The 27,639-nt window shown below is 48.5% G+C and overlaps 1 long non-coding RNA gene across 4 annotated transcripts; it reads right to left on the minus strand.

The window, feature by feature from the left end:
- Window positions 1-688: 688 nt before the first annotated feature.
- Window positions 689-27,539, minus strand: LOC121010223 (uncharacterized). 4 transcript variants are annotated; one of them, XR_005781051.1, is made up of 5 exons: window positions 27,233-27,539; window positions 15,074-15,302; window positions 8,337-8,422; window positions 6,765-6,862; window positions 689-1,106 (listed from the first exon to the last, which is right to left on the minus strand). It is a non-coding gene; the product is annotated as an uncharacterized LOC121010223 (long non-coding RNA). The 4 variants fall into 4 exon arrangements; XR_005781048.1 differs by lacking the exon at window positions 15,074-15,302; XR_005781049.1 differs by lacking the exon at window positions 6,765-6,862.
- Window positions 27,540-27,639: the final 100 nt, after the last annotated feature.

The following is a 27,639-nucleotide window of genomic DNA, read 5'->3' on the forward strand; positions in this document are numbered from 1 at the left end:
GTGCTATTGATAATAGCTCACCACCGCTCCTTGTCAAGGTGGCCCTCTCTTCCTGGGTTGTCATTTCTCCCTCCTTTGAACTTCCAGATCTAGAGATGATAAAGACTGGGGCACCTGGGTGGCTCAGTGGGTTAAGCGTCCGACTCTTGGTGTTGGCTTCAGGTCATGATCTCTTGGTTTGGTCTCGTGGGTTTGAGCCCTGTGTCGGTGCGGAGCCCGCTTGGGATTCTCTGTCTCCCTCTCTCTCTGCCCTCCCCCACGCATGCCATCTCTGTCTCTGTCAAAATAAGTAAACAAATTTAAAAAAAAAATGACAAAGACCCCAGCTATTACGAGCCTCTTGGATACTGCACTATCCTTATGGTTTCCCTACACCTTACCAACCCTTGCATATAGTGTCTCTATTAAATCCTCCCCTAATTATCTATTTTGAGTGTGCCATCTGTTTCTTATGCAGACCCTGACTGATACACGTACCACATGTGTCAGCCTGTTCTAGGCCCTGCACCGCAGTGTTTTTTAAAAGTAGCAAAATTAATAATACGATATGCTACTACTTTGTACTTATTCTCAATGTTCACCTTCTCACAAGGCTATAATAACAACTTAAAGATAAAACCTAATTCCTCTTTACAACATAATTGTGCAGTAGAGTTTGTATGAGCTAAATATAATTCGGAGAACAAGCTTTTTCGTGTCATCAAAATTCATGTTAACAACTATAAAGGGAGAACTGCAGAACTGATGCCCTTGAGATTTAACAGAAAACATATTCCAGTATTGAAATCAATCACACAGATATTCAAAAGCCTACTAGGTGGCCAGAAAGGTGCTGATCTTAGTGAGAAACAACACAGACGTGGGCTCTCACTTCGTGCAATTTGTTCTTGTTTTACACGCTAAACATACTCCTAAAAAGTTGAATACCAATTGTGTTTCCATAAATCAAAAAATAGTTGTATGATCATGGTGAGCGTATTCTTCAAATAATAATTTGAATAATAATAATCACCTTTGATCTTTTGAACAGATTTTTTATCCATCCAGAGTACTTCAAAAGAAATTTGTCTTTGGTCTGTAGGGAAGATTGGTCTCCTTCCGTGCTCCTGGAATAGGAAAAATTGTGGAATAGAATTTAGAGGAAAGATAAGGGAAGTACCATTTATAGACCACATATAGAATGCCAGGCAGTTTGCATCTGTTAGCATATTTAATCCTGGAGGTATATACGTATTCCATTGTTCCCTTATTTTCTACTTCTAAAAAAAAAAAAATTAGAATGGCAGGTATGAATTCAAAATCCATTTTTTTTTTTAACAAGAAAGCAAAGCAAAAACATTCAATGCAGGACTCTAAAGATCATATTACTCCTCAGCTTCGCTGGCTTCCCACTGCTTAGGATCAAGTCCAAAATTCTTTACACTGTCACTGCTCCCGCCTCAGTTCTCTCCACCAGCCAGGCTTCTTCCCACTTGAAGGCCTTTGACCTCTGTTCCCACATCTGTCTGCAACCTCTTCTTCTCCCTTCTTTTCCAGGCTAACTCATACTCATCCCTCTGGTTTCTGCTCAGTTTACACTTCCCAGGGAATGTCTGTCCCCCCAGCTGGGCCTATGTCACTGCATCCCTAGTGCCGAACACCAGAGAAGGGCTGAACGCTCGTTTGTGCCCCGTCGCAACGAATGGGGAAGGGCTGCCCAGCGGGGCTGCCCAGCCTCATGGGGGCCAGATCTACCATTTCCCTAGGAGGGGGTTGCCTTCGCCCCAGGGGCCTGCCAAAGCCTCCCTCAAAAACGGAAAGGCCAAAAGAACCTCCTTTGAGGTTCAAGAAGGTCTTAGCTTTCTCTCTCTCCATCAAGCGGACCTACAGTCGCTCCAGGACCCTCTAGCTGAGGTGAGAACAAAACGGCCCCACTTATCCCAACAGGGTCATGACCTTCCTCCCGCCTCACAACTGCCCACTTGTATCAGCCACGTGATGCAGAAGCTGCGCATGCGCCGGAGAAGTGTTCCTCACGGGATCTCTCTTCCCTAGCACAGATGTTGGGGCATTTCAACCTGGCCCGCTTGAGGGCTGGCAGAATTAGGAGTGGGGTTTGAGAGGTCACTTGGGAGGCCATGGTGGGGTTGGGTTGCATTGAGCATAGCCCAGTAGCAGGCACTGGGCTAAAATATCTCATTGAATACTCCCAATGCCTTTGTGTAGTGTAGGGATTGATATGTCCGTTTTACAGATGGAGACACTGAAGCTCGTGTGGCAAAAACCAGGGACTTGTCTAATGACAATCCTAGGATTTGAACTCCATTTTCTGTCTCCCAGACACCAAGTCTTCTTATGTCCTTGATCATCCTTCAACAGTAAAGGGAGGGATGCCCTCTCTCCTTCCCTGTTGAACCTCAGGGATTCATGTCCTGGCTGTGTGACTGTGGGCAAGTCATGTCACCGCTGAGCCTCATTTTCATCATCTGTAAGATGACAGTATTGCCCTCTGGCCATTACTTATGAAAATTAACTTTTTTTAAGGTTATTTATTTATGTTGAGAGAGTGCATGCAACAGCAAGGGAGGGGCAGAGGGGGAGAGAGAGAAGGAGGGAGAGAGAGAGAGAGAGAGAGAGAGAGAGAGAGAGAGAGAATGAGACTCCCAAGCAGACACCGAGCTGTCAGCACAGAGCCCGACATGGGCTTTAACTCACAAACCTGGGGATCGTGACGTGAGCCGAAGTCAAGAGTCCAGCGCTTAACTGACTGAGCCACCTGGGTGCCCTGAAAATGAACTTTTCTAGAAAAAATTTGGTCATGCCTACCAGATGCCAGGTACTGCACTAGGTAGGCCTGGGATGTACCAAAGCAGAAGAGATCATGTCATTAAAAGATAGTGTACAATAGGAGATGCTAATAAATTCCAAAGCCCATCAAGAATATATACAGGAGGTTACATAATGGCAAGTGTCATGAAAAAAAATTGAGCAGGGAAAGGGAATAGGGAATGTATTGCATGGGCACAGGTTTAAGTAGAATGGTCAGGGAAGGGCTCATGAGCAGTTGGCATTTGAGCCGAGACCTGAGGAGCTGAGGGAGGAAGACCTGCCAGAGATTATTCTAGAAACCTGGGAGAGTTTGGACCCATCTCCCATTAAGAACAGATGAGATCTAAAAATGGGCCTGGCATCCCCATTGAAGCTTGCAGTTCTGTGGGCTTCCCTCATTGGAAGGTGGGAAGCTCTACTGTGGGTTTCTCACAGCTGGTCCTGGGGAAGTGGAAACAGCCTGTTACAGGTATAGGGATTCACAGTCAACAAGCCTCTTCCTTGCATCTCCAGAGAAGCAGGTGTTTCTATCAGTTGACTCAAGAAGGGTCTGCCATGTCCTTGGAAATTTCTACTTTCTGCTCCATTGAAACCAAAAAGAAGCAGGAAGACAGGATTAGGACCTGTGCTGACATTTTTCTGGAATGTCCTATCTCAGCCAGGTTCCCAAATACATGTTGAGGCTCATTCACACAAAGGCATCTGCTCAGAACCCCTAACAGATACGAGAGTGCTGGCACACACCCGCTCCCAGGCTTGAACACTTTGCACGGAAAAGTCGAGTCTGGGAGAAAAATATCAAGCCAGGCCTTGGGCAGCTCTCCTTTTAGCAAGTATTCGGAAAAGAATCCTCAGGAGCCAGGCTGAAGGGATAGAGCCCTAGGACTGTCCAAACTGGGAGGCCACTGAGTCCAATAGACCAAGGCCCAGAGAGGTGAGGTTAGCTGCCCAAGCTCACCCAGCAAGTCCAAGAAAATCTCAGTGAACCCATGCAGTCAACAAAAATGTTTTGAGCACTATATATGCACCAGGCACTGTTCCTGACACTAGGTGTGAGGCAGCGATCAAAACAGACAACAATTCCTACCCTCTGCAATGGACATTCTGTTAGAAGGAGAGAGACAATGAAAGGATAAACTAGTCATACATGTAGTATGTTAGATAATGGAACTGTCATGGAGAAAAAACATGAGCAGAGAAACAATAAGGAATGTATTGCACGGGCTCAGTTTTTTTTTTAATTTTTTTCTTAATGTTTATTCATTTTTGAGAGATGGAGAGAGACAGAGCATGAGTCGGGGAGGGGCAGAGAGAAAGGGAGACACAGAATCCGAAGCAGGTTCCAGGCTCCAAGGTGTCAGCACAGAGCCCAACGCGGGGCTCGAACCCACAGGCTGTGAGATCATGACCTGAGCTGAAGTCAGATGCTCAACTGACTGAGCTACCCAAGCGCCCCTGGGCTCAGTTTTAAGTAGAATGGTCAGGGAAGGCCTCACAAGAAGTTGGCATTTAAGCAAAGACCTGAAGGGGCGCCTGGGTGGCTCAGTCGGTTAAGCGGCCGACTTCGGCTCAGGTCATGATCTCGCGGTCTGTGAATTCGAGCCCCACGTCGGGCTCTGTGCTGACAGCCCAGAGCCTGGAGCCTGTTTCAGATTCTGTGTCTCTCTCTCTCTCTGACCCTCCCCCGTTCATGCTCTGTCTCTCTCTGTCTCAAAAATAAATAAACATTAAAAAAAAAATTAAAAAAAAAAAAAAAAAGGCCTGAAGGAGGTGAGGGAGGGAGACACGCTGGTCTCTGGGGGAAGAGTGTCCCAAAAGGAGGAAAGAGAGGGGTGGCCCCAAGGCAGGAACATACCTAGTGTGTTCCTAGGAGCAGCAAAGAGGCTTCTGGAGTGAAGTAAGTGTGAGAGAGGGTAGGAAGTCAGGGGAAGCAGGATCCAGATGGTGTCTGAGCTTTGTAGGCCACCAGGAGGACTTTAGCTTTTACTCCGGATGAAAAACCACTGGAGAGTTTGGGGCAGAGAAATGACACGATCTGACCCAATAAAAAAGCCTAGAGCTACTGCTCTTCATTCACTCACTCAGCCATGTCCTAGGTGCCAGGCACTCTGCTGGTGACAAGCCGGACAGCCCCAGAGTGAGCCACGGGGCACTTGCGTGTGCATTTTGTGCTGACTAGAGAGCCCAGAGCAAAGAGAAAGGAGGCTCAGCTGGTGGCCTTCCCCCCACCACTTGCCTTCCCCGCCTGGCCCTGCAGCCTGGGCAGAGGGGCCCCAGGTAGCTGCAAGGCTCCATGCTCCAGAGGCTGCTAGAACCTGCGGGTTATAAATAGCATCTCCTGCGCTGCGAATCGAGCTGCTCTGAGTGAGTCAGAAGCTTGGAGCCACAGCCCCTCAAACTGCAACATCACTCCCTAACCCCACCACCCCACCCCCGGCTCCCTCACTGGCCTCTTCGTCAAGGCCAGGCCTCTGCTTCTCACCAGGACCCCCTCTGACGCTGTCACTCCCCACTTACCCCAGGTTGTACCTCCTGGGGCACTAGGAAGCCCACTGGTTCCTTAGTTCCGAGGGGCAGGATCGCATGATGTTGAAACACCCAAGATCTGGAGCCCACATGGATTTCAGGCCCAGCGCTCTCTTTTCTGACTGTGTGACCTTAGGCAAGTCACTTTCCCCTTGGGTGCCCCATTTTCCTCATTCATAGTAATAATAGTATTATGATAATAATAGGATATTATGGTAGTATGATGACGCTAATCATGACAGTACTTACTTCGTGGAAGTAGTATGGGGATTCACCAAGATACCCCACCTAGAGCACTTCACCCAGAAGCTGGCATATAGTAGCTCTTCAGTTAATGGAATGATAGTCCCTGTGCTCGACTAGATTGGAATCCAGAGAAAGGTAACGAGAAGTAAGAAAATGGCAGCTTCAGTCATTCTGCGGCGTATCTACCATGTGTTTGAAGTTCGGTTCCTGACTTATGTTGCAGGATCCCTCATACTCATAACCGAGCACATTGCACCATCTCCATCTTACGGAGGAAGGAACTGAGACTCAGAGAGAGAGCTGTGTGACTGTCCAAGCTGCACGGTGCCGATGCCAGGTGAGGCGGAATCTGGTGTCAGCAGAAAGGCATAGCCTGGTGAGGGCCGGGGCGGGGGGTGTGGTGGGTGCAGGTGGCCACGTGTTCCTAGCCCACCCCATATCTGCATACCGCTGTTGGGGGGGGAGGGGAGCAGGCAGGTGGGGGTGCAAAACATCTCTGCTTCCTCTGACATCCCTTCCGCTTTCCTGAGCTGAGAAGCTCTCTGCCACCCCACCCCCCAAAGCTTAGACTAGCTCTCCTCTGGGTGATATTGAGTGAAACTCTCTACTAACAGCTTTGCCAGAGATCTGTCTGTTTAATAATTTTTATATGTCACCCACATTGTTTAAAGAGGAAGGTGATAGGGGGGCACCTGGATGGCTCAGTCAGTTAAGCGTGTGGCTCTTGATTTCAGCTCAGGTCACGATCCCATGATTCGTGAGATCGAGCCCCCGTGTCGGCAGGGCTGTTAGTGCAGAGCCTCCTTGGGATTCTCTCTCTCCCTCTCTCTCTCTGCCCCTCCTTTGCTCTCTCTCTCTTTCAAAATAAGTAAATAAACTTAAACAAAAAAAAAGACGAAGGGAATAGTGATAATTTGGCTTCATTGAGACCCCCACTTTGATCCTACAGGATTGTGTCTGGTCACCCTCCCCCCCCCCCCCCCCCCGGCAAATCCCAGGTTCCAGAGACATCCCTGTAAGTCCCTTCTTCCTCCATGCTGAAAGCCTTGTAAAGTAGTAGAAAGGGCATGCATTTGGGAGTCAGACAAATCTGGCTCCCTTCTGGCTGAGCTGTGTGAGCTCAAGCAAGTCACTTTACCTCTCTGAGCCTCATTCACTTATCCATTCATTCAGCAAATGCATACCCAGCAACGTCAACCATGGACCAGGCTCTGCTGTGGCTCCTGGTGCTGCAGCCGTGGATGAGAGAGACAGAACCTCTGTCTTCATGGGGGCTTTCGTTCTGGCCGAGTAGAGGAGAGGCATAAGCAAACGATTTCAGAAGTGACGTGTGAATGAAGACAATGAAACCAGGCAATGCACTCATAACTGAGGTGGGGGCGAGGGTGAGCTCTCTCTCTCTATCATCAGATAAGGTGGTCTGGGAAGAGGTGATGGTGATTCTTCTGAATAATGAGAAGGAGCTGGCTGGGAGACCTCAAGGCAGAGGGGAGAGGAGGCATATGGGCCTCAGGAAGGGAGTGGGTTTTGTGTTGGAGCCGGCACAGTGGGAGTGAAGTGAGCCAGGGGAACAGGGCGAGGAGATGAGGTCAGAGAGGTAGGCAGGGGCTAGATCACAGGGCGCCTAATGACGAGCATCCCAAGTTTGTGCACTTGTGCGCATTTGGTGAGATGATGCATCATCTACACAGGGCCTGGCATACAGTGGGTGCTCGATACGCAGTAACTGTTATGATTCTGAGCCTTCCTTGTCTTCCTCCACCGCCCAGGGACCCCCATGTCCCTCCCCTGCCTCTCAACCCCCTTGACCCCATCGGCACTCCCTGGTCCCAGGAAAAGGACAAGGACACTGGCAAGCATCATAGCAGGAAGGAGAAAGTAGTCCCCACCCTCCCTCACCCCTTCCCCCTCCAAACCCTCCCACTGCAGCCCAGTGATTTTCCTGCCTCTCACAGGCGATTTTATTAAACATCTCGAAAAAATATTCTCTCACTCCCTCTCTCTTTATTTATAAAAATCAACTTAACACCCTGCTCCTTTGTTCTATTTGGAAACTGGAACAGCCTGGTTTATATTTAGCCGAAATCCTGCTCCTTTCCCCACAGACTCCAGCACAGCCCAAAGAGCTAGAGGGGCTAAGGAAGGAGAAGAGGGGAGGCTGGGGGAGGAAAGGGTGCCGCAAAGGACAGAAGGATCCCCCAGAGGTCCGGGGCTCGGCTAAGTCCAAAGGACCCGGAAGGGTAAGATCTGAAGAGTCCTTTCCAGGATTTGGGGTGCCCAAGTCCAGGCTTGCCCACTCTCTAGTCCCATCCAGATATCCTCAGAAGAAGAAAGACAGGGGAGATAGAATACAGAGAAGAGAAACCCCCAACCCCAATCTGGAACCAGGCTTGGAAAGGCAGTCAGTACAAGGCAGTCATTAGGGGTGTGAGTCCTGGTTCAAAGCCAAACTCTCCTCTGCCCCTCACTAGCTGCCTGCTCCTGGGGAAATTAACATGTTCATTAGAGTGTGTGTGACACATACTATGTGCTTGATAAATGATAGTTATTGTTATTAATCACTGTCAGCTCAAGGAAACTGTTCATCTCCTCAAACTTCAAGGCTCCGCTCAAAAGCCTCTTCCTCCATGAAGCCTTCCCAGATTAAAACCTATCTGGTCAGCTAAGAGCAGTGGGCTAGACACTGGAGCTACGGAGAGGAATGAGCAGGAACATATGGGGCCTCCAATGTGATCAGAAATGGACAGAGAACATACCAGGTTCCAGAAGAGACTTTAGCTCCACTTGGGCAAGGCCAATTCTCCTTTGTTCTCTGCTGTATCTGTAGAGCTAAAGACAGCACCTGGCACATGGAAAGACAGCATCAAATAGTGGTTAAGAATATATCTGGGTAGGGGCGCCTGGGTGGCTCAGTCAATTAAGCATCCGGCTCTTGATTTTGACTCAGGTCATGATCTCACAGTTCATGGGTTCAAACCTCACCTAGGGCTCTGAGCTGACAGTGCAGAGCCTGCTTGGGATTCTCTCTCTCTCTCTCTCTCTCTCTCTCTCTCTCTCTCCCTCTCTCTCTGCCCCTCCCATGCTCACCCTATCAAAATAAATAAATGAACTTAAAAAAAAGAATATATCTGGGTAAAGAAATTGTGTTATGTCCATACAATGAAATACTATTCCTCCATAAAAAGGAATAAAGTACTTAACACATGCTATAGTGTTAATCAACCTCAAAAACGTTATGCTAAGTGAAAGAAGCCAGATGTGTAAGGTCACATACTGCACAACTCCATTTATATGAAGCGTCCAGAATAGGTAAATCCATAGAGAAAGAATGCAAATTGATGGCTGCCAGGAGCTGTGAGGGAGAATGGGAAATAACTTCTTAATGGGGTGCAAGGTCTCCTTTTGGGGTGATAAAAGGTGTTTTTGGAACTGGATAGAGGTGGTGGCTGTGCAATGCCACTGAACTGTTCACTTTAAAAATGGTTAATTCTGGGGCGCCTGGGTGGCGCAGTCGGTTAAGCGTCCGACTTCAGCCAGGTCACAATCTCGCGGTCCGTGAGTTCGAGCCCCGCGTCAGGCTCTGGGCTGATGGCTCAGAGCCTGGAGCCTGTTTCCGATTCTGTGTCTCCCTCTCTCTCTGCCCCTCCCCCATTCATGCTCTGTCTCTCTCTGTCCCAAATAAATAAATAAACATTGAAAAAAAAATGGTTAATTCTGGGGCGCCTGGGTGGCTCAGTTCGTTAAGTGTCTGACTCTTGGTTTTGGCTCAGGGCTCAGATCATGATCTCATGGTTCGTGAGATCGAGCCCCTCATCGGGCTCTGCGCTGACAGCACAGAGCCTGCTTAGGATTCTGTCTCTCTCTCTCTCTCTCTCTCCCCCCCACCCCCACCCAGCTCAGAATAAATAAATGAACTTAAAAAATAAAAATGGTTAATTATATGTTATATGAATCTTACCCCAATTTTCTTTTTAAAAGGACATATATGGGTCCACTTCATGGTCATGTCAATGGATGTGAGAAAACATTTGATAAAACTGACACCTATTCATGATTTAAAAACAAAAACAAACTGGGGTGTCTGGGTGGCTCAGTCGGCTAAGCGTCCCACTCTTGACTTCCGCTCAGGTCATGATCTCACGGTTCATGAGATCAAGCCCTGCATCAGGCTCTGCTCTGTCAGCATGGAGCCTGCTTGGGATTCCCTCTCCCTCTCTCTCTACCTCTCCTGTGCTTGCGCTCATGCTCTCTCTCTGTAATAACAATAGTAATAACAATAACTATCATTTATCATTTATCTCTCTGTCTCTCTAAATAACTAAACATTTAAAAAATAAAAACAAAACCAAATGTGAGCGGGGTCGAAATAAAGAGGACTTCTTCAACCTGTTGAAGGGATTTTTCAAAACCCCTGTAGCTGGGGGGCCTGGCTGGCTCAGGCTGTCCAGCGTGCAATCTTGATCTCAGGGTCAAGCCCCATGAAGGGCCCCATGAAGAGATTACTTTAAAAAAAAAATTGTTTTAATCTTTAAAACCTACAGCTAACATATGCTGAAAGTCTGAACGCTGTCATCCCTAAGACTGGGAACGAGGCAAAAATATCTGCTCTCACCACTTCTCTGCAACGTTGGACTGGAGGTCCTTAGCCAGGACAAGAAGGGAAGAAAAAAATGGGGGAAAGGATGAAGTTAAATTGCGTTTATTTGCAGATGACATGATTATGCATGTAGAATATCCTAGGAATTCACAAAAGAAAGAAATCTCTTGGAACTAATCACGTTATTTAGTAAGATGAAAGGATACAGGATCAATATATAAAAAGGCATTTCTCTATACTAGCAATGAATGATTGGAAAGTGAAATGTATGAAAACATTTCTAATAGTATCAAAAAAATAAAAGATTTAGGGATGCGGTTCGTAAACACGTGCAAGATTTGTACACCAAAAACTACAAAATCTTATGGAAAGACAGGAAAGACATAAATAAATGAAGAGATATACCATGTTCATGTATAAAATGTCCCTTCTCCCAATACTGAGGCTACAGAGTCAGTGCAATCCTAATCAAAATTTCAGCAGGTGTTTAGGGGCACCTGGGTGGCTCACCCTTGATTTCAGCTCAGGCCATGACCTCACGGTTCATTCGTGGGATTGAGTTCCGAGGCATCAGGCTCTGTGCTGACAGCAAGCAGCCCGCTTGGAATTCTCTCTCTCTCCCTCTCTCTGCCCTTCCCCTGCCTGCCCTTGCTCTCTTTCTCTCTTTCTCTCTCTCTCTCTCAAAATAAATAAATAAACATTTTTTTAAAAGAAGGGAACATACTGGGGCACCTGGGTTGCTCAGTCCATTAAGCACTCTGCACTAGGCGTGGAGCCTGCTTAAGAGTCTCCCTTTCCCTCTGCCCCTCCTCCCTCACTCTCTCTCAAAAAAACAAAACAAACAAAACAAAATAAAACAAAAACAAGAGGCACCTGGATGGCTCAGTTGGTTAAGCCTCAGACTCTTAATTTAGGTCATGATCTCATGGTTTGTGAGTTGGAGCCATACACTGGGCTCTACACTGACCGCATGGAGCCTGCTGGGGATTCTCTCTCTCCTTCTCTTTCTCTGCCCCCTCCCTGTCTCTCTCTCAAAAATAAATAAATAAGCTTAAAAAACAAAAAAGGGAACATACTGTATCATTTCATTTATATGAAGTTTCAAAACAGACAAAACCATCAATAGTGACACAAAGCAGATCCGGGATTGCCTAGAACAGGGCCCAGGAGGAATGACTGCAAAGGGGCATGAGAAAATTTGCGGGAAGAAAAATGTTCTAGAACTTCATTATTGTTTTTTTATCACATGTAAATTATATCCCAATAAAACTGATTTTAATTTTTAATATTTATTTATTTTTGAGAGAGAGAGAGAGAGAGAGAGACAGAATGTGAGCTAGGAGAGGGGCAGAGGGAGAGGGAGACACAGAATCCGAAGCAGGCTCCAGGCTCCGAGCTGCCAGCACAGAGCCCGATGTGGGGCTCGAACTCACAGACGGTGAGATCATGACCTGAGCCAAAGTCGGACGCTTGACAGACTGAGCCACCCAGGCGCCCCTAAAATAAGGCCACTTGGGTTGAATTCCTGGTTTTGCTACTTACTAGCTGCATAATCTTGGGCACATTGTTTCATTTTTCTGTGCCTCTATTTCCCCAACAGAGAAGTGACAACAGTAATAACAATACTTCCCTCATAGGATTTTTTTGTTTTGTTTTGTTTTTGTTGGTTGGTTTTTTGTTTCATTTCATTTGTTTTGTTAGATAAGCTCATGGGACTTTTGAAAGGATTAAATGAGCAAATGTATTACGAACTGTGGTAGCCAGCCTCTAAGAAGGCATCGGAGGATTCCTGCCCGCTCGGAGTCCCCTCCACAGCGAATAGGCTGACCTGTGTAACAAATGGGATATTGTCAAAATGATGGTCTGTGGTTTTGGAGACTAGGTCAGAAAACGCATTGAACCTGCTGCTCTTGGATCACTCTTTCTAGGGGAAGCCAGCCACCAAGTCATGAGGCTTTTCACGCAGCCCTGTGGAGAGGTCTGGATGGCAAGGAACAAAGGGCGCCTGCCAACAGCCAGCGCCAGCTTGCCAGCCATGGAGGTGAGCCAGCTGGACCCTTCCGATGACTGGCTAACAGCTTGACTGCAACCTCAGGGGAGACTGGGAGTCAAAACCACCCCCGCTGAGCTGCTCCCAATTCTTGGCCCACGGAAACTGTGCAAGGTAATAAGTGTTTATAAGGTTTTTAAAGCCACTGCGTTTTGGGGGGAATTTTTACGCACCGATGAACAACGGATATAAGCAGTAATGATAAGAGCTGACGTTTTTGAGCATTTATCCACATGACCTAGTACAACCACTAGTAGGTGAGAAACAGAATACCTTCCATTTGTCTGTCCAGAACCACTCTCCATCCTTTCCCAGCCTGCTCTGTGCCCACGGAGACTGACCTGTTCAGAGTCAACAGACTCCTATATCTTTTGGCCAGAGGGGAGCCCCGAGGAAGAGATGGAAGGGAGAGGGAAGAGAGAGGTCAGGCTATTTCTTCCTCTGCTCCCTCCCTGCAGGGCACCTCAGGCTGGCTCTGTCCCTCAACAGAAGGTACAGCTTCTCCCTCAAGGTGGTTCACTCCATACGAGTCCTTCTGAGCCCTGGAAGGCTCCCTTGACTGAGTCCTTCTGAGCCCTGGTAGGCTCCCTTGACCGCCAGGCCTAGGGAGGTAAGAGCTCTCACACTGCAACTGGCCCAGGAACGAACTACCCCTTTGCGATTCCCTGACACCCCGCTGACATCTAAATAGTCCCTTTATTCAGCCTTCCTCAAATTATCCAATTTGAGTATGCCATCTGTTTCCTTCTAGGACTGACTGGCCACCCTAATTAAAATCCCCCTACTTTACAAAGGAAGTAGAAATCCAAAGGGGACCAAGGAGATAACTCAGAAACAAATGGAAAGCAACAGAGGCCACCCAAGAGGGGCACTCTGAAGGCAAAGGGCACTGATACATACTTGCTGACTGACTGACTGAATGAATGAATGAATGAGTGAATGAATGACTCGGTAGGCACCAGGAAGGACTCATTTGCCCTACTTCCTGGAAGGCTATGGATACTAAAACAGGATGTCAGCAACTGAACTACTTCACCCAGACAACTGATAACCAGCTCCCCAGCCCAGCCCAGAGCTGGCTTCAGGAAGTCCTGCATTGGAAGGATTAACACACAGCCTGGGACACCAAGGAAGCAGCCCCCCACCTCAGTGAGACTCAAGAGTTATTTTTGAAAAGCAAGCAAGGCCTGCGGGCGGCCCTGGCAGAGCGCAGAGCTGGAAGAGAGAGCCAGAAGCAGAGAGAACAGATACAGCAGAGCCCACGCCCCGTCCCTGTGACGTCAGCCCCACGCACTGTGACATAACACCGTGGGGGGGAGGGGGTCTTGCATCCCCCCCTTGGGAATTTTTTATTAATTGCGGCAAGATATGCATCCTATAAAATTTACCCTCGGGAATTTCTGAGCCCCTCCCACCCAGGCTGACTGACATCGGGGAATGAATTCCAGCAGGAACAGGGAGTCAGATCACCAGCCAAAAAAATTTGTGTCCAAATGGTGTGTGAGATTTTGCTCAAGTCTGGAAAAATCCTCAAACCGAAGAGAGGGTCACTGCTATACGGCAAAGTCAGGGGCCAAGGATTAGGAAGGGGTTGGCAGAGTGGGAAGAGTGGGAAGGCAGGAATGGCTGTGGGGCAGGGGAGGAGAGGAGCAGAGAGCAGGTGTTGAGGCTGGAGTCTGAGCTGAGAGCTGCAGGGGGCAGAGAGGGAGCAGCCGGAACAGTAGCTAATGAACCCTGTAGATGACAGGAGAGGTGTTTGCAACTGGGGGTGGGAGGTCAGAGGCAGCCAGAGGGAGCCATCAAGGCCCCAAAATAACTCGCTTCTGCCAGGAGGCTCTGGAACTAATCAAGGTAGGGATAATCCAAAAATCCATCAGAGAGAGGTTGCTGAGAGGGCTTGCGTCTCTAAGCAGGGATTGGAGAGGAGGGAAATTAACAAAAGATGTGGTTTGCAGTGAAGAGCTGTCATCCTAGAAGATGGTGCCAACATGAAGGCAAGGTCTTTCTAGGGTTCCCCTCTCACTCAACAGTAGTTGAGTGCCTACTGTGTGCCCAGGGCTATAGCATACAGCTAAAAATGTGAGCTCTGCAGTCAGCCTGCCTGGGTTTGAATCGATCCCTGCTCTGTTTCTTGCTGGCTGTGTGATCTTGAGCAAGTCACTTTTTCTCTGCTCTGAGCCTGTTTCCTTACCTGGAAAATAGGGATAAAATTCATCCTTGCCCCATAGGATAGGTGAGAATAAGAGGTCAATGCATGAGAACTTTTTTTTCTAAATGTTTATTTTTGAGAGAGAGAGAGCATGCACAAGAGCGGGGGAGGGGTGGGGGAGGGGCAGAAAGAGAGGGAGACAGAAGACCCAAAGAGGGCTCTGAGCTGTCAGCACAGAGCCCGAGGCAGGGCCCAAACTCACGAGCCATGAGATCATGACCTGAGCCAAAGTTGGACGCTTAACCGACATAGGGACCCAGGCGCCCTTCAGTGCATGAGATCTTTCAATAGGAATCCTCCCAGCAACCTTGGGGAGCAGGGTGGTAGGCTTCCATCTCCTCACCTTACAAAGGGGTAAACTGAGGCCCACAGAGCCCAAAGCTACATGGTTAATAAGTGTCAGGAGCCTGATTTAGGTCAGTCTACACCAGAAACCTGTGCGTTCACTAGGCCCAGCTGCCCTGGCCCCGCCTAGTTGGCAGCTTGGAGGACAGTAGTCTACAGGCAGGGCCCAGCCCCTCACCCACCACCTCTCTTCCAGGCCCCGTGTAGGGAAGCAGATCCAGCGTGGACATTGGAAACAGCCTCTGGGTAAGACACGTGGGGTCCAGTAGGGAGAACGTTGCCTTCAACTCACTGTATGACCTTGGCTGAGTCCTTTCCCCTCTCTGGACCTCTGATTCCCCAGTTGCAAGACAAAGGGATGGTAATAGGTGATTGTAGTCCTGGAGAGTCTAGGTTCTGTCTCGCTGTTCTCTCCCAGAGCCTGGTGCAAGAGGCAGTGAGGAAGGGGCTGAGAAAGAGACCTGGGCAGCTACAAGGCAGTCTTCCCTGCATGTTCCCTTTGCTTCCTCTGGGGAGTGGGTCTAGGCAGAGGGAACAGGAAATGCAAAAGTCGGAAAATGAGAGCAGGCATGGCACGTCTGGGGAGCTGCAAGCAGGATAATCTAGGAGTCTGGTTTATTCGTCCATACGGTTATTCAACCATTGTTTGTTACTTTGAGCCAGACATTGTTTTAGGCACTGGGGACACAGCAGAGATCAACATAGATGAAACCACATCTTTTGGGAGCTCACATTGGGGGAAATGGAAAAACCAAGTAAACACCACTAACCAGGATAGTTTCAGGATGGGACCAGTGCTCTGTGAATAATAGCAAATATCTATAAAGCATCTACTAGGGGCCAAGCATGGTTAGCAGATGTTAAATAATGTTATTTTTACTATGATCCTACGAGGTACACACTACTATCATCATCCCGATTTTACAGCTGAGGAAACTGGCACCTAACTTGCCCAATGCCACACAGCCAGGAAGCAACAGAACTAAGATTCAAACCCAGGCCATCTGGCTCCATTGTGCTGGCTGGTGGGGAGAGCATTAAGTAGGGCAATTCATTCAGAGAAAAGCACTCTACAGAGGTAAAATTTGAGCCAAGACACATAATAAGACACCGGCCATGGGAAGCCCAGGAGACAGAAGGTTCCAGATGGAGCACTGAGTACACTGAGTACAAAGAGTACTTTGTACTCAGTGCAAAGGCCCTGAGGCAGCTAGGAGCTTAACAGGTTGGAGGAAGAGCAAGGAGGCCAGTTTCAGCTGGAGCAGAGGACAGAAGAGGTCAGAGGGGTACAGTGCAGACACAGGGAGGGAGAGGGGAGGCACAGGGGTTGCTCCCAGGATCTTCTCAACTGGGATGCTGAGAAGCATGGTCTAAAGTGGCACCGACAGGCATGACACCCTCCTCTCCCTGCTTCAGACCAATTTGGTCCAGGCAGAGCTGAGCTTCCCCCAGGGTCTATTGCTGGGAAAGAGCCCCAGCTGGGCTGCCTTCCTGCCTGCTGTTTATCTGCTGTCGCACCTCCTCCCCTAGGCAGCCACCTCCATGACTGATGGAGACCGGAAGGACTCCCCCCACCATTCCTCACTCTCATTCCTAAATCCACATCCTCCCTGGCCTTGGCCTTCCCGCAGACACACGAATGAGGGCCTCTTGTTCCCCAGCAGAGGCCAGACTGCCTTGCTCCTGCCCTCAGGGATCACCTAGGCCTGAGTCTAGTCCAAGCCAAGCAAGAGGGTGGAGTGTTCCTCAGCCTGGCCTAGTCCTATAGGCCGGAGTTAGAATCCAAATTCCACCTCATGTGCTCTTGGTCAAGTAGCTTCACCTCTGGAAGCCTCAGTGTCTACATCCAAAAACTGGGAATAATGCCCCATAGGGTCACTTTGAGAATTAAATATAATGGGCCTGAGAGGGAGCTTCTGAGGGCTGGAAATGTTCTGTATAGCTCTACCTAGGAGGTAGTGTGTATAACAGTTAATGAAGTGTGCACTGTAGGTTTGTCCATTTTATACTATGACCATTATAGCTCAGTTTTTTAAAAAAGGGCTAAGTGCCTGGCCCACGATTAGCACTACGTAAATGTCACCTAGTATTAGTGTCAGGTGTTCTGTAACTATTCCTTGAATGAAAACTTTAGTATCCTTCCCTATTTCATTTATCACGTATGTGATTCCCAGTGCTCTCAGTGACTGGATGCTAGGGGAGCCCAAACTTAACACATCCAGGACTGAGCTCTTCCCTTCACTTGAGTCTTGCTCTTCCCCAAGGCTTCCCCATCCGCCCAGATCAGAAATGTGGATGTCACTCGGCCCGCCTGTTCTTCTGCCCTCCTTCCCCAAGCCCTCACAGCCAACCCACCACCAAAACTCTCTCCAAAGAGAGACCCCAACAATTCCTTCCCTTCACTGAAAGGGCATGCTGACCGGCAGTCACGAGATAGAGCTTAACCACATGCAAAAGAATGAAGCTGGACCCCTGTCTCATTCCGTGGACAAAAATGAACTCATTGGATCAATGTCCTAAATGTTAGGAGCTAAAACTACAAAACAATTAGAAGGAAAGATAAGGGTAAATATTCATGACCTCAGACTTGGCAGTGGATTCTTAGATTTGACACCAAAAGCACAAGCAATAAAAGAAAAATAGATAAATGGGATTTTATGAAAAGTAAAAATCTGTGTGCAAAGGACATTATCAAGAAAGTTAAAGGGGGCACCTGGCTGGCTGTATCAGTACAGCATGTGACTCTCCATCTAGGGGTGTGAGTTCAAGCCCCACATTGGACATGGAGCTTACTTAAAATAAAAAAAATTTTAAGTGAAAAGATGGGGGCGCCTGGGTGGCTCAATCAGTTAAGCGTCTGACTTCGGCTCAGGTCACGATCTCCCAGTTCATGAGTTCAAGCCCTGTGTCGGGCTCTATGCTCACAGCTCAGAGCCTGGAGCCTGCTTCAGATTCTGTGTCTCCCTCTCTCTCTGCCCCTCCCCCACTCATGCCCCCTCGCTCTCTCTCTCTCTCAAAAATAAACATTTTTTAAAAATAAAAAATAAAAATAAATAAAAAGTGAAAAGACAGCCTACAGAATGGGAAGAAATGTTCACAAAACATTTCTGATACTAAACCCCTGATAAGGGTTTAGGTTCCCGAATATATAAAAAACTCTTAGCAACTCAACAACAAAAAGACAAAGGACCCAATTAAACAATAGATAAAGAAGAGATACAACAGGCCAAAAAGCACATGAAAAGATGTTCAACACCCCTGGTAATTAAGCAAAGGCAAATCAAAACCATAATGAGATACTGCCTCACATCTATTAGGATGGCTTCATTTTTTAAAAATTTAATGTTTATTTATTTTTTGAGAGAGAGAGAGAGAGAGAGAGAGAAGAGGCAGTGAGAGGGAAGGAGACACAGAATCCAAGGCAGGCTCCAGGCTCTGAGCTGTCAGCACAGAGCCCGACGCAGGGCTCGAACTTGTGAACCGTGAGATCATGACCTAAGCCGAAGTCGGACACTTAACCAACTAAGCCACCCAGGTGCCCCATATTAGGTTGGCTTTAATAAAAATAAAAATAAACAGTAAAAAGTAGGTGTCAGCAAGGATGTAGAGAAAAAGGAACCCTCATACATACTGGTGGGAATGTAAAATGTTCAGCCACTGCAGAAAACAGCTTGGTGGTTCCTCGAAAAGTTAAACATAGGGTCACCATATGACCCAACAATTCCATTGCTAGGTATATACCCAAAAGAATGAAAAACAGGCAGTTGGGGTACCTGGTGGCTCAGTCAGTTAAGCATCTGACTCTTGATTTGGGCTCAGGTCATGATCTCACGGTTCATGAGATCGAGCACCTTGTCGGGCTCTGCACTGATAGCGTGGAGCCTACTGGGGCTTCTCTCTTTCTCTTCCCCTCTCTCTCCCCCTCCCCCATGCCCTCTCTGTGTCTCAAAATAAATAAATAAACTTAAAAAAGCAAACAAACAAACAAGGGGCGCCTGGGTGGCTCAGTCGGTTGAGCATCCCACTTTGGCTCAGGTCAATCTCACAGTTCGTGAGTTCGAGCCCTGCATCAAGTTCGCTGCTGTGAGTTCAGACCCTGCTTCAGATCCTGTCCCCCCACCTCTCTCTGCCCCTTCCCCGTTCATGCTCTCTCTCTCTCTCTCAAAAATAAATAAACATTAAAAAAGAACCTTAAAATATTTTTTAAAAATAAAAAATAAATTAAAAAAAAAAAACCCAGAGACTCAAACAGATAATTATTTACTGATGTTCATAGCAACATTATTCACAATATGGCAGAAACAACCCAAATGCCTTTCAACAGATGAATGAACAAGTTATGGTCTATCCATACAATGGAATATTATTCAGCCATAAAAAGGAATGAAGCACCCATGCATGCAATTTGGATGAATCTTGAAGACATTACGCTAAGTGAAAGAAGCTAGACACAAAAAGTCACATTTATAGGACTCCTTTTATATGAAATACCCAGAACAGGCAAATCCACAGGGACAGAAAGCAGGTTCCCAGAGGCTGGGGAGGGAAGCAGGGAGTAATGGCATAATGAGTATGGAGTGTTCTTATGAGGTGATTAAAAAGTTGAAATTAAGGAGGAGAGCCTGGGTGGTTCAGTCAGTTAAGCGTCAGACTCTTAACTTCGGCTTATTGGTTAATGAGTTTGAGCCCCACATCAGGCTTTGCACTGACAATGCGTATACTCTGTCTCCCTCTCTCTCTGCCCTGCCCCCACTTGTTTTCTCTCTCTCTCTCAGAAATAAATAAGCTTTTTTTTAGAAGTTGAAATTAAGGAGAGATGTTGGTTGCAAAACATTGTGAATGCATCAAATACCACTAAATTGTGCAGGAGGAAAAGGAGGAGGAAAGGAAGAAGTGTTGTTTCCCCTGCCCTTGAATCAGGCTAGTCTTGGGACTGGTTTTCACCATTAGGATGCAGCAAAAGTAATGTTCTGAGACTTTGAGCCCAGGCCTTAAAAATCATGGCAGTGTCTTCTTGGAAGCCACCTGCTACTCTGTGAGAAGCCCAAGCCCCATGGAGAGGCCCACATGGAGGTGAACTGAGGCCCCGCAGCCAACAGTATGCCCAGCCAGCAGCCAACACCGACCGCCAGCCATGTGGATGAGGCCATTTTGGAACCCTTGGGGCACCCCTGTGCCCCCAGCCAACACCACATCAGACAGAACTGCCCTGTCACCCCCACAGAATCATTTAAAAAGTTGTTCTTTTAAGCCACAGAGTTTGGGGGTGATTTAGTACACAACAACACATAACCGATTCCACTTCTGCAAACATCACGAGGCCACCCATTGCTCTCCACCCCCACCCCCAGCACCCCTAGGCCAAGTCTCTCTTCTCCCTCCAGGCAGTTGCCTCCTCACTGTCTCCCCACCTTCAGTTCAACCTCTTGGGGTTCCCCCTCCTCCAAAGCCAGAGGGACTTCTAGCCCCCAAGCACATTCTCTCAGCCTTCCAGATAGCAGCCAAGCCCCTTAGTGTGGGCAGCAAAGCCCTGAATGACCTGACCCCATCCATCTCTGTAGCTCTGGCCCCCCTCACCCACACCTCCAGCCCCTACTACTCACACTTCCTATGACTCAGCACCACCACAAGCTGTCGCTCTGTCTACAACCCTCTTCCCTGCCACCCTTCTCTCCTGGCTCTTTTTGTCCTTGGGCCTCAGCTCGGACATCACCACTTCCAGGAAGCCCTCCCTGACCTCCCAGACTGAGTTAGGTACCTCCTCATGATACCTTGTCTCCTTTCTTGGCCTCATCACAGCAGCTGCCTCTGAACTGCTCTTGACATTTTAGCAACCTGTCTCTCACCACACCGTGAGCAATTTCAGGGTAGGAACAAAGTCTTCTTTGTGTTCTCAGAGCCTAGCACAGGTCTGGCACATAGTAGGTCCCCAGAGAAACCCAAAGGAATTAGGTAGTGTGGGCTGGGGGCCACCTCACATCTCATATGGGATTGTGTTGGGGGGTGATCAATGTCAAGGCTGGGAGAGTGGAGCCCTCCCCCATGTGCCCAGCTCCTTACTGCACCAAATGAACAACTTGCCTGTCTCCCCAGTAAAGAGACAATGACATGCAGTGGTTACTTGTAATGAGTTACACAGGTGGGCAGCTCGGGTTTCACATCCTGGCTCTGCTACCTCCCAGTTGTGTGACCCTGAAGAAGTGACTTCACCTCTCTGAGCGCACTCCTGTCATCTGTAAGACAGAGCATGATAATGGCTCCTCATAGGGAGAGATCAATGAGATGATATAGGTTAAAATGCTTAGCACAGTGACTGGCACATGGCAGGCTCCCTGAAATGTCAATTGGTCTGTTCTTGCCACGCTGTGAAGCTAGAGGATCAAGGCCCAGCACTGTGCCTGGCACATGGCAGGCGTTCAGCCAAAGCCTGAAATGAGTAAGGAATCTGGTGAGAAAACATGACAATCATAACAGCACACAAGTTCTAACTCATCCAATCTTCGCTACCACTAAAGGAGGTAGGACTATTATTCTGCACATTTTACAGGTAAGGAGATTGAGGCCCAAGAACATGCAGTGTTGGTAAGTAGTGGAGGTTGGATCGAACCTAGACGGTCTGAGTCCTTTCCCCCTTCAACCGCCACCCTAGACTACCTCTCAACACCCAAGGTCTGCTTCTCCTGTCAACTTGGGCTTCTACCCAGCTTTGTGATTTCAAACACATGAATCTCTCTCTGGGCCTCAGTTTCCCCGCCTGCCAAGAGAGAATCACAGGAGACAATGTTGAAGGGCACTTTCTATCGGTCTAAGAATCCAGGCCCTGGCCAGCGTCCGGCCGGTGCTGGTGACCTGCTGTCCAGCCAGCCCCAGCTAGGGCAACGTTTTCCATGGGCTAGACTGTCACAGGTGGTCACTGCGTACTGGTGGCTACACTATATCTCCACATTGGGAGGAGCCTGGCCTCTGCTTATTCCTGCCCCCCCCCCACCAGGGCCCCTGAGGGAAGCTGAGGCGGCCACCCCCAGATGTCTATTCCTGTCCCTGGCCTAGCGCCGTGCTGGGGAAGCAACAGCTATTTTGAGGCCCTTCTCCCTCCAAGTATAAGCGGTGGGAAGGCGCTGGGAACATCCCGAACTAGGAGGCCGCCCGGCGCAGCCTCACCCTGGATCTGGGCCACACCAGCCCTGTGGCTCTGCCCCTTTTTCCAGCTTTGGCGATGTGATCGCTTCTGATCACAGCCACCAGAGTGGGATAACCCAGGAGAACCAATCCCAAAGGACTTCTGCTAGAGGCTGGAGCACAGGGTGGCTGGGCCTTGCCCTTCGCAGAGAGGACTGGAGCAGCCACAGCTGGACACACCAGCTGGGAGAAGGGACTGCTCTGAGCTTGAAGTTGAGGAAGATAGTGTTCGGGGCAATAATATAAAACTACCCAGCATTGCTTGAGCACTCGTGATGAGACAGGCCCTGTTCTAAGCACTCGGCATGGAAGGAAGTCACTTAATCCTCATAAAGAAGAAAACATCTCTGAGGTTCAGAGAGGGTAAGTGATTTGCCCAAGGTTGTACAGATGGTGAGTGGCTGAGTCAGGACTTGAACACAGGCAAGCTGGCCCCAGAGTTCATGCTTTTAACCACTTTTCTTCCCTCTGAACCTTGCAAGCCCAGGGGGCTAAATATAAATTAGGGGAAAGAGCACTGGCTTGAGAGCCAACCCCCCTGCCCCCGCCATGTCATTCCCAGTCATGTAGCCTGGCCAGACCATGCGGTGAGTTCAACATCCTCACCTGCAAAATGAGGGTGATATCATCCACTTCCAGGGTTGAGGTAAGGATTAGTAATAACACGCTTTAAGGCCTGCGGCTCAGAAACTCCTCTGAATTATGAAACTAACATATGCACATGGTAACATAGTCTGGTACAAAAAGGGTCCCAGTAAAAAGGGAGTTCCCCTCCTACTCCACATATTCAATTCCTCCCCCCAGAGGCCACCATCATCAATTGCTTTTGTATCACTTTTTGGAAATTCTCCATGCACAGAAAGACAGAAGTTCTATCGGATAGTGATTTAGAACATGGACTGTGGTACTGCCGCTTACTAAGCACGTGAAGCATGGGCAAGCTATGTGTTCTCTCTGGGCCTCAGTTTCCTCACCTGGAAATTAGTTAATAAAATTAAGTTCCTTGTTTAAAGGGCAGTTGTGGGGGTTAAATGAGTCAATCTATGTAAAGCGTTTAGAACACTCTCTGGCACATGTCCAATACATATACACATACAGCGGATCCTTTCTGATAGACACTGAGATAGGCTTTTGCTACCACAAACAACGCCGCAAGATGCATCCTCATTCACCTGTCATTTGGCACAAGTGCGAGGATCTCTGTGAGATAAATTCCTGGCGGAGAAACTGCTGGGTCAAACAGTAGTGCCCTTGTAGTTTCAATTAATTGTTGGATGAGTGAGCCCCCGCAGCAGGCAGGGGAGAGGGGGAAATGGTCCACAAGGCAGGGAGGACGAGTGAGGAGTGAGATGCAGTGCTCTGTCTCTGAGGTCCAGAGAGGGCCATGTCTGAGGGATGAAGCCTCAAGGATGCAGCAGTTCCCTAGGCCCCTGGTCAGGCAGATGGAGGGTTTAATTTCATCCAGATTGTTCCCATAAAGGTTTTACAGGGAATTGGTTGATTGGATTAGAGGAGCAGGAGCCCCTAATGAGCAGCAGCTGCTTAACAAAATGTCAAAGCAGATACAATTTTCCTTTGCCACTATCCACCATGGCAGCATCCAGGCTCTTGATAGGGACCCCTGGATGCCAAAGTCCCTTCAGAACGATGCCCTGATTGGGTTCACCTTCTCTGAACATACTTCTAGGTCACAGACATCCCAGAAGAGGTAGATAACAGGGGGTTAAGAGCACAGGTGTGGGGGTAAGACAAAAGGTCTTTAGTCTGCTGAAATTACGGCATGACCTTGGGCAAATCATTTGCTTCCTGAACGCAGAGAAGAACGTGACCCACCCTCGCAGGGTTGTCCGGAGGACTAAATGAAGTCAAACACGACGTGCTTACACGGTACCTGGCACACAGTGAGAGCCTAAGACATGCAAGGGCAGAAGATCCCCAGGAAGACTAAAAGCAGCTACTCTGGACCCCACCCCATAAGCCCCTGGGACACCGTGCACAGTGGTAGCTTCCCATCCCCTATGTAAAGAGAGCGTTTTAGCAGTTGCCTCACCCACGTCCTAGGGAACTTCCAGATGCTCTAGTCTGTGAAATGGGACTTGTGACTTATGTTTCCAAGTAAGTTTTAAAGTTCTTGCCAAAGCTAATATTCCATCTTGTGTCTGATCCAAAAGGGCAAAATGAGGGTGGGAACTCTCAAATGAGAAGGGAAAAAAAAGACACTTGGAGAAAGTTTCCCAAGCACCCCCATCTTCCCCTCATTTGTCTGGTCCGGGACCTACTCTTCAGAGAAGTCCCCGGGGAAACAACAGCAAGTACCCCCACTGCTCCAGGAAGAACCTGAATCAGGTAAGCGCACAGGTTCGGGGTCCAATCACGATTAGCCTACTTGGGCCTGAGCTTTGTGCCCAGGAGTTCGAGCCTCACCGCCCTTCCTCACCTGTAAAGTGGGGAGAATACTGGCTCTGTGGGAGAGATTTGAGGCGAGACCGCGAGTGAGCGCCCGCCCCTGCCGGGCTGGCCTTCCGCACCCCGCACCCCCGGGGCACATATGCGTCGCGCCCCGCGCATCCGCCGCCCGGGAGGAGGCCGCCGCCCTCCACGCCTCCGGGGGCGGATTCCCTAGCGGCCTCCCGCGCCTCGCGGTGGGGACCCGGGTGATTGCAAACAGCCGCCGGCCTCATTAGGAGACGTGTAATTAGCGGCTGGCGGAGCCGGAGCCGGCACGGGCTAATTACCGCGGGGAGCAGGCTGCACCGCCCACGCCGCCCGCCCCCGCCGCCGGGCCACCGTCGGTGTCTGGACCCTCGTGGGGAGGACAGACGAAACGGACCTGGTCCGGAGGAGGGGAGGCCCAGGACGGCCCCAGTGTGCCGGCTCCGGGGGCTATGCCTGGGCGGAAGATCATTTTCACTCAAAATTTCACTCAAAATTGCGTGTACTGTGTGCACCCCCCGTGCCAGGCGTTTTGCCCACGTTATCTCGTTTATCTCATATCCACCCTACAGCGAGGAACCATCGTCATCCTGTGGCACAGATGAGGAAACTGAGGTCTAGGGACATGAATTAAACTCCCGGGCAGCACGTGGCTGGAAAATGGAGAGGGAACAGACAAAACCGTGCACCGGACAGCGGACAGCAGCCGGACAGACGAGGGCAAGGACTCGAGTCGGATGGCCTTGGGTTCGAATTCTAATCTAGCTCCTTCCTGGATGTAACTTTGGTCTGAGCCCCAGCTGCATCAATAAAATGGGCGTGATGTTGGGATTAAGTGAATTGAAAGCTAGGAAGTATTGGGGGAATTATTTTAGGGACGCGAGCGGAGTGGGCGGGAGGGGGGCGGTGCTCTGAGGCTCTTTTTCCATTCAGCGCACAACAGGCCTCTGACGCCCCCTGCTGGCCAAATGGGGACGCTGGCGAGACCGTTTGGGGATAAACAGGTTGTTCTTGGAGGAGGAAAGGTAGCAGTAGACACAGGTCCCCCAGCAGAGCCACTGCCCTCTCGCCTCCCCTCCACCCCTTCCTTCCTCAACATGCCTCCTTTAAGGTGGCGAGGAGTTGAGAGATGGGGAAAACTGAGGATTCCTTCCAGATTTTGCAAATAAATGGCCTCCCTCCACGGACCTCACAGGGCCAGCCAGTTCCACAATTCTACAAACAGGAATGAGTATTAAGACCAAGGTACAAAGCTGTGCACCAGAGTACCGGGTCTGACAAAAAAGTCTGGAACTAATTTGAATGTCTGTCATTGGAATAGTGACCATTTTAGCGCTGTTACATCCAAACAATGCAATACTGTGCAGCTGAAAAATAACATTGCATAATGGCTGACATGAAAATATAGTCAGACAAACTTAAAGACATTAGGTTTAGCAAAAGGAGACACACACACGTGCTGTTGGATATCCATATAAAGTTCAAGTACGGGCAAAGCTTATCTTATGAGAGAAGTCAGAACAGAGGCTACTTCTGGGAAGGTTTTAGAAAGCAAGGAAATTTCTTAGGTATGGAAATGCTCCCTCTTAATCGGGGTGGTAGTTACAAAAGTCAGTCTAGACATATGTAAAAATTCATTGAGCTTTACACTTAATATGTACATTATACATGGTATACCTCAATAATACAGTTGTAAAAAAAAGTCATAAAAAGTGCTAAACACTTCGACCCCCTTTTTTTTTTTTTTTTTGCATAGATTTTTAAATGTTTATATATTTTGAGAGAGAGAGGGAGTACAAGCAGGGGAAGGGTAGGGAGAGAGGGAGAGAGAGAGAATCCTAAGCAGGTTTTGTGCTGTCAGAGAAGAGCCCACCTCGGGACTCAATCTCACAACTGTGAGATCGTGACTTGAGTCAAAATCAAGAGTCAGATGCTTAACTGAGCCACGCAGGCTGCCCCTTGATCCTATTCTTAGTAAGAAAATAAAAGGAAAAATATAATTTAACATAGGGCAGCAGTTCTGTTTTTTGTGTCAGGACCCCTTTACATTCTTAAATTTATTGAGGATCCCAAAGAGTTTTTGCTTTTGTAGGATATATTGATACTTACCATTGATACTAAAACGGAGAAATGTGAAGATTTCAAGTACATATTAACAAAATAAAACTGAGAAATGTTTAAAACAATACAAAATCCCATTAGCCATCAGAATGATGTCAGCACATGTCACATAGTCTCTGGAAAACCTTACTGTCCACTGAGACAGTGAAAAAGGCAAATAACATCTTAGTATTATTATTAAAGTAATTTGACCTTGGGGACTCCTGAAAGGGTCTCAGAAAATCCAGTGGTCCCTGGACCTCACTTTGAGAATTGCTGGCACAGGGGGAAAGAGCAGGAAGAAAATACACTACATGATAAATTATTCGCTCTCAGTGCTGGGATTATAATTTATTTTTATTTGCTTCTTGTACTTTTCTGTTTAAAAAAAGTAAAATGTGGGGCGCGTGGGTGGCTCAGTCCCTTAAGTGTTCCATTTTGGCTCAGGTCATGGTCTTGCAGTTCCAGGGTTCAGGCCCCACGTAGGGCTTGGTGCTGACAGCTCAGAGCTTGGAGCCCGAGAGTCTGCTTTGAATTCTCTCTCTCTCTCTCTCTCTGCCCCTCCCCCACTCGCGCTCTCTAAAAAAAAGTAAACATTAAAAAAAAGTAAAATTTAACGACCAAGGGTTGTTTTTGCAAACAAAAACCAAGACAGTACACCCGTCTCCATAACATTGTTGAAAGACCCAAACAGTAATAACATATTTGGCTGTAATAAAAAATTAAACTGAGCTCTAACCTGAATCTAAGGGTCCGATTTCCCGTGTCAATCCCAGGCGTGTAAGTGCAGGGTCTTGCCCTCTTAAATTCCACCGTCTAGTCTAGGGAGTGAATATAAATGCATACACAACTGTATTGCAAGGTAACAGAAAGCAGACATCCCGAGAGTCCCAAATGCAGCAGCTGCCTCCTACACAGATTTGCAAACTCCGGCGTGGAGCAGAACCACCCAACACAAGCATACACCACGGAACCGCGGACCTCAACCACGGAATACCTAAACCTCAACAAGGCAGTCCAGCAGGGCGCATGCGCCCTCCAAACGTTTGCGGGAGGTGGGGCTTAAGGGAGACTGACATTGGGCTCGGCCTCCCAACACTCTAGCCCCGCCTTCTTACCCTGCTTCCCTCTCTGAGTGGCTGCAAG

The sequence above is a fragment of the Herpailurus yagouaroundi genome, unplaced genomic scaffold, assembly GCF_014898765.1.
Source record: "Herpailurus yagouaroundi ecotype Mexico unplaced genomic scaffold, PumYag 191, whole genome shotgun sequence".
NCBI lineage: Eukaryota > Metazoa > Chordata > Mammalia > Carnivora > Felidae > Herpailurus > Herpailurus yagouaroundi.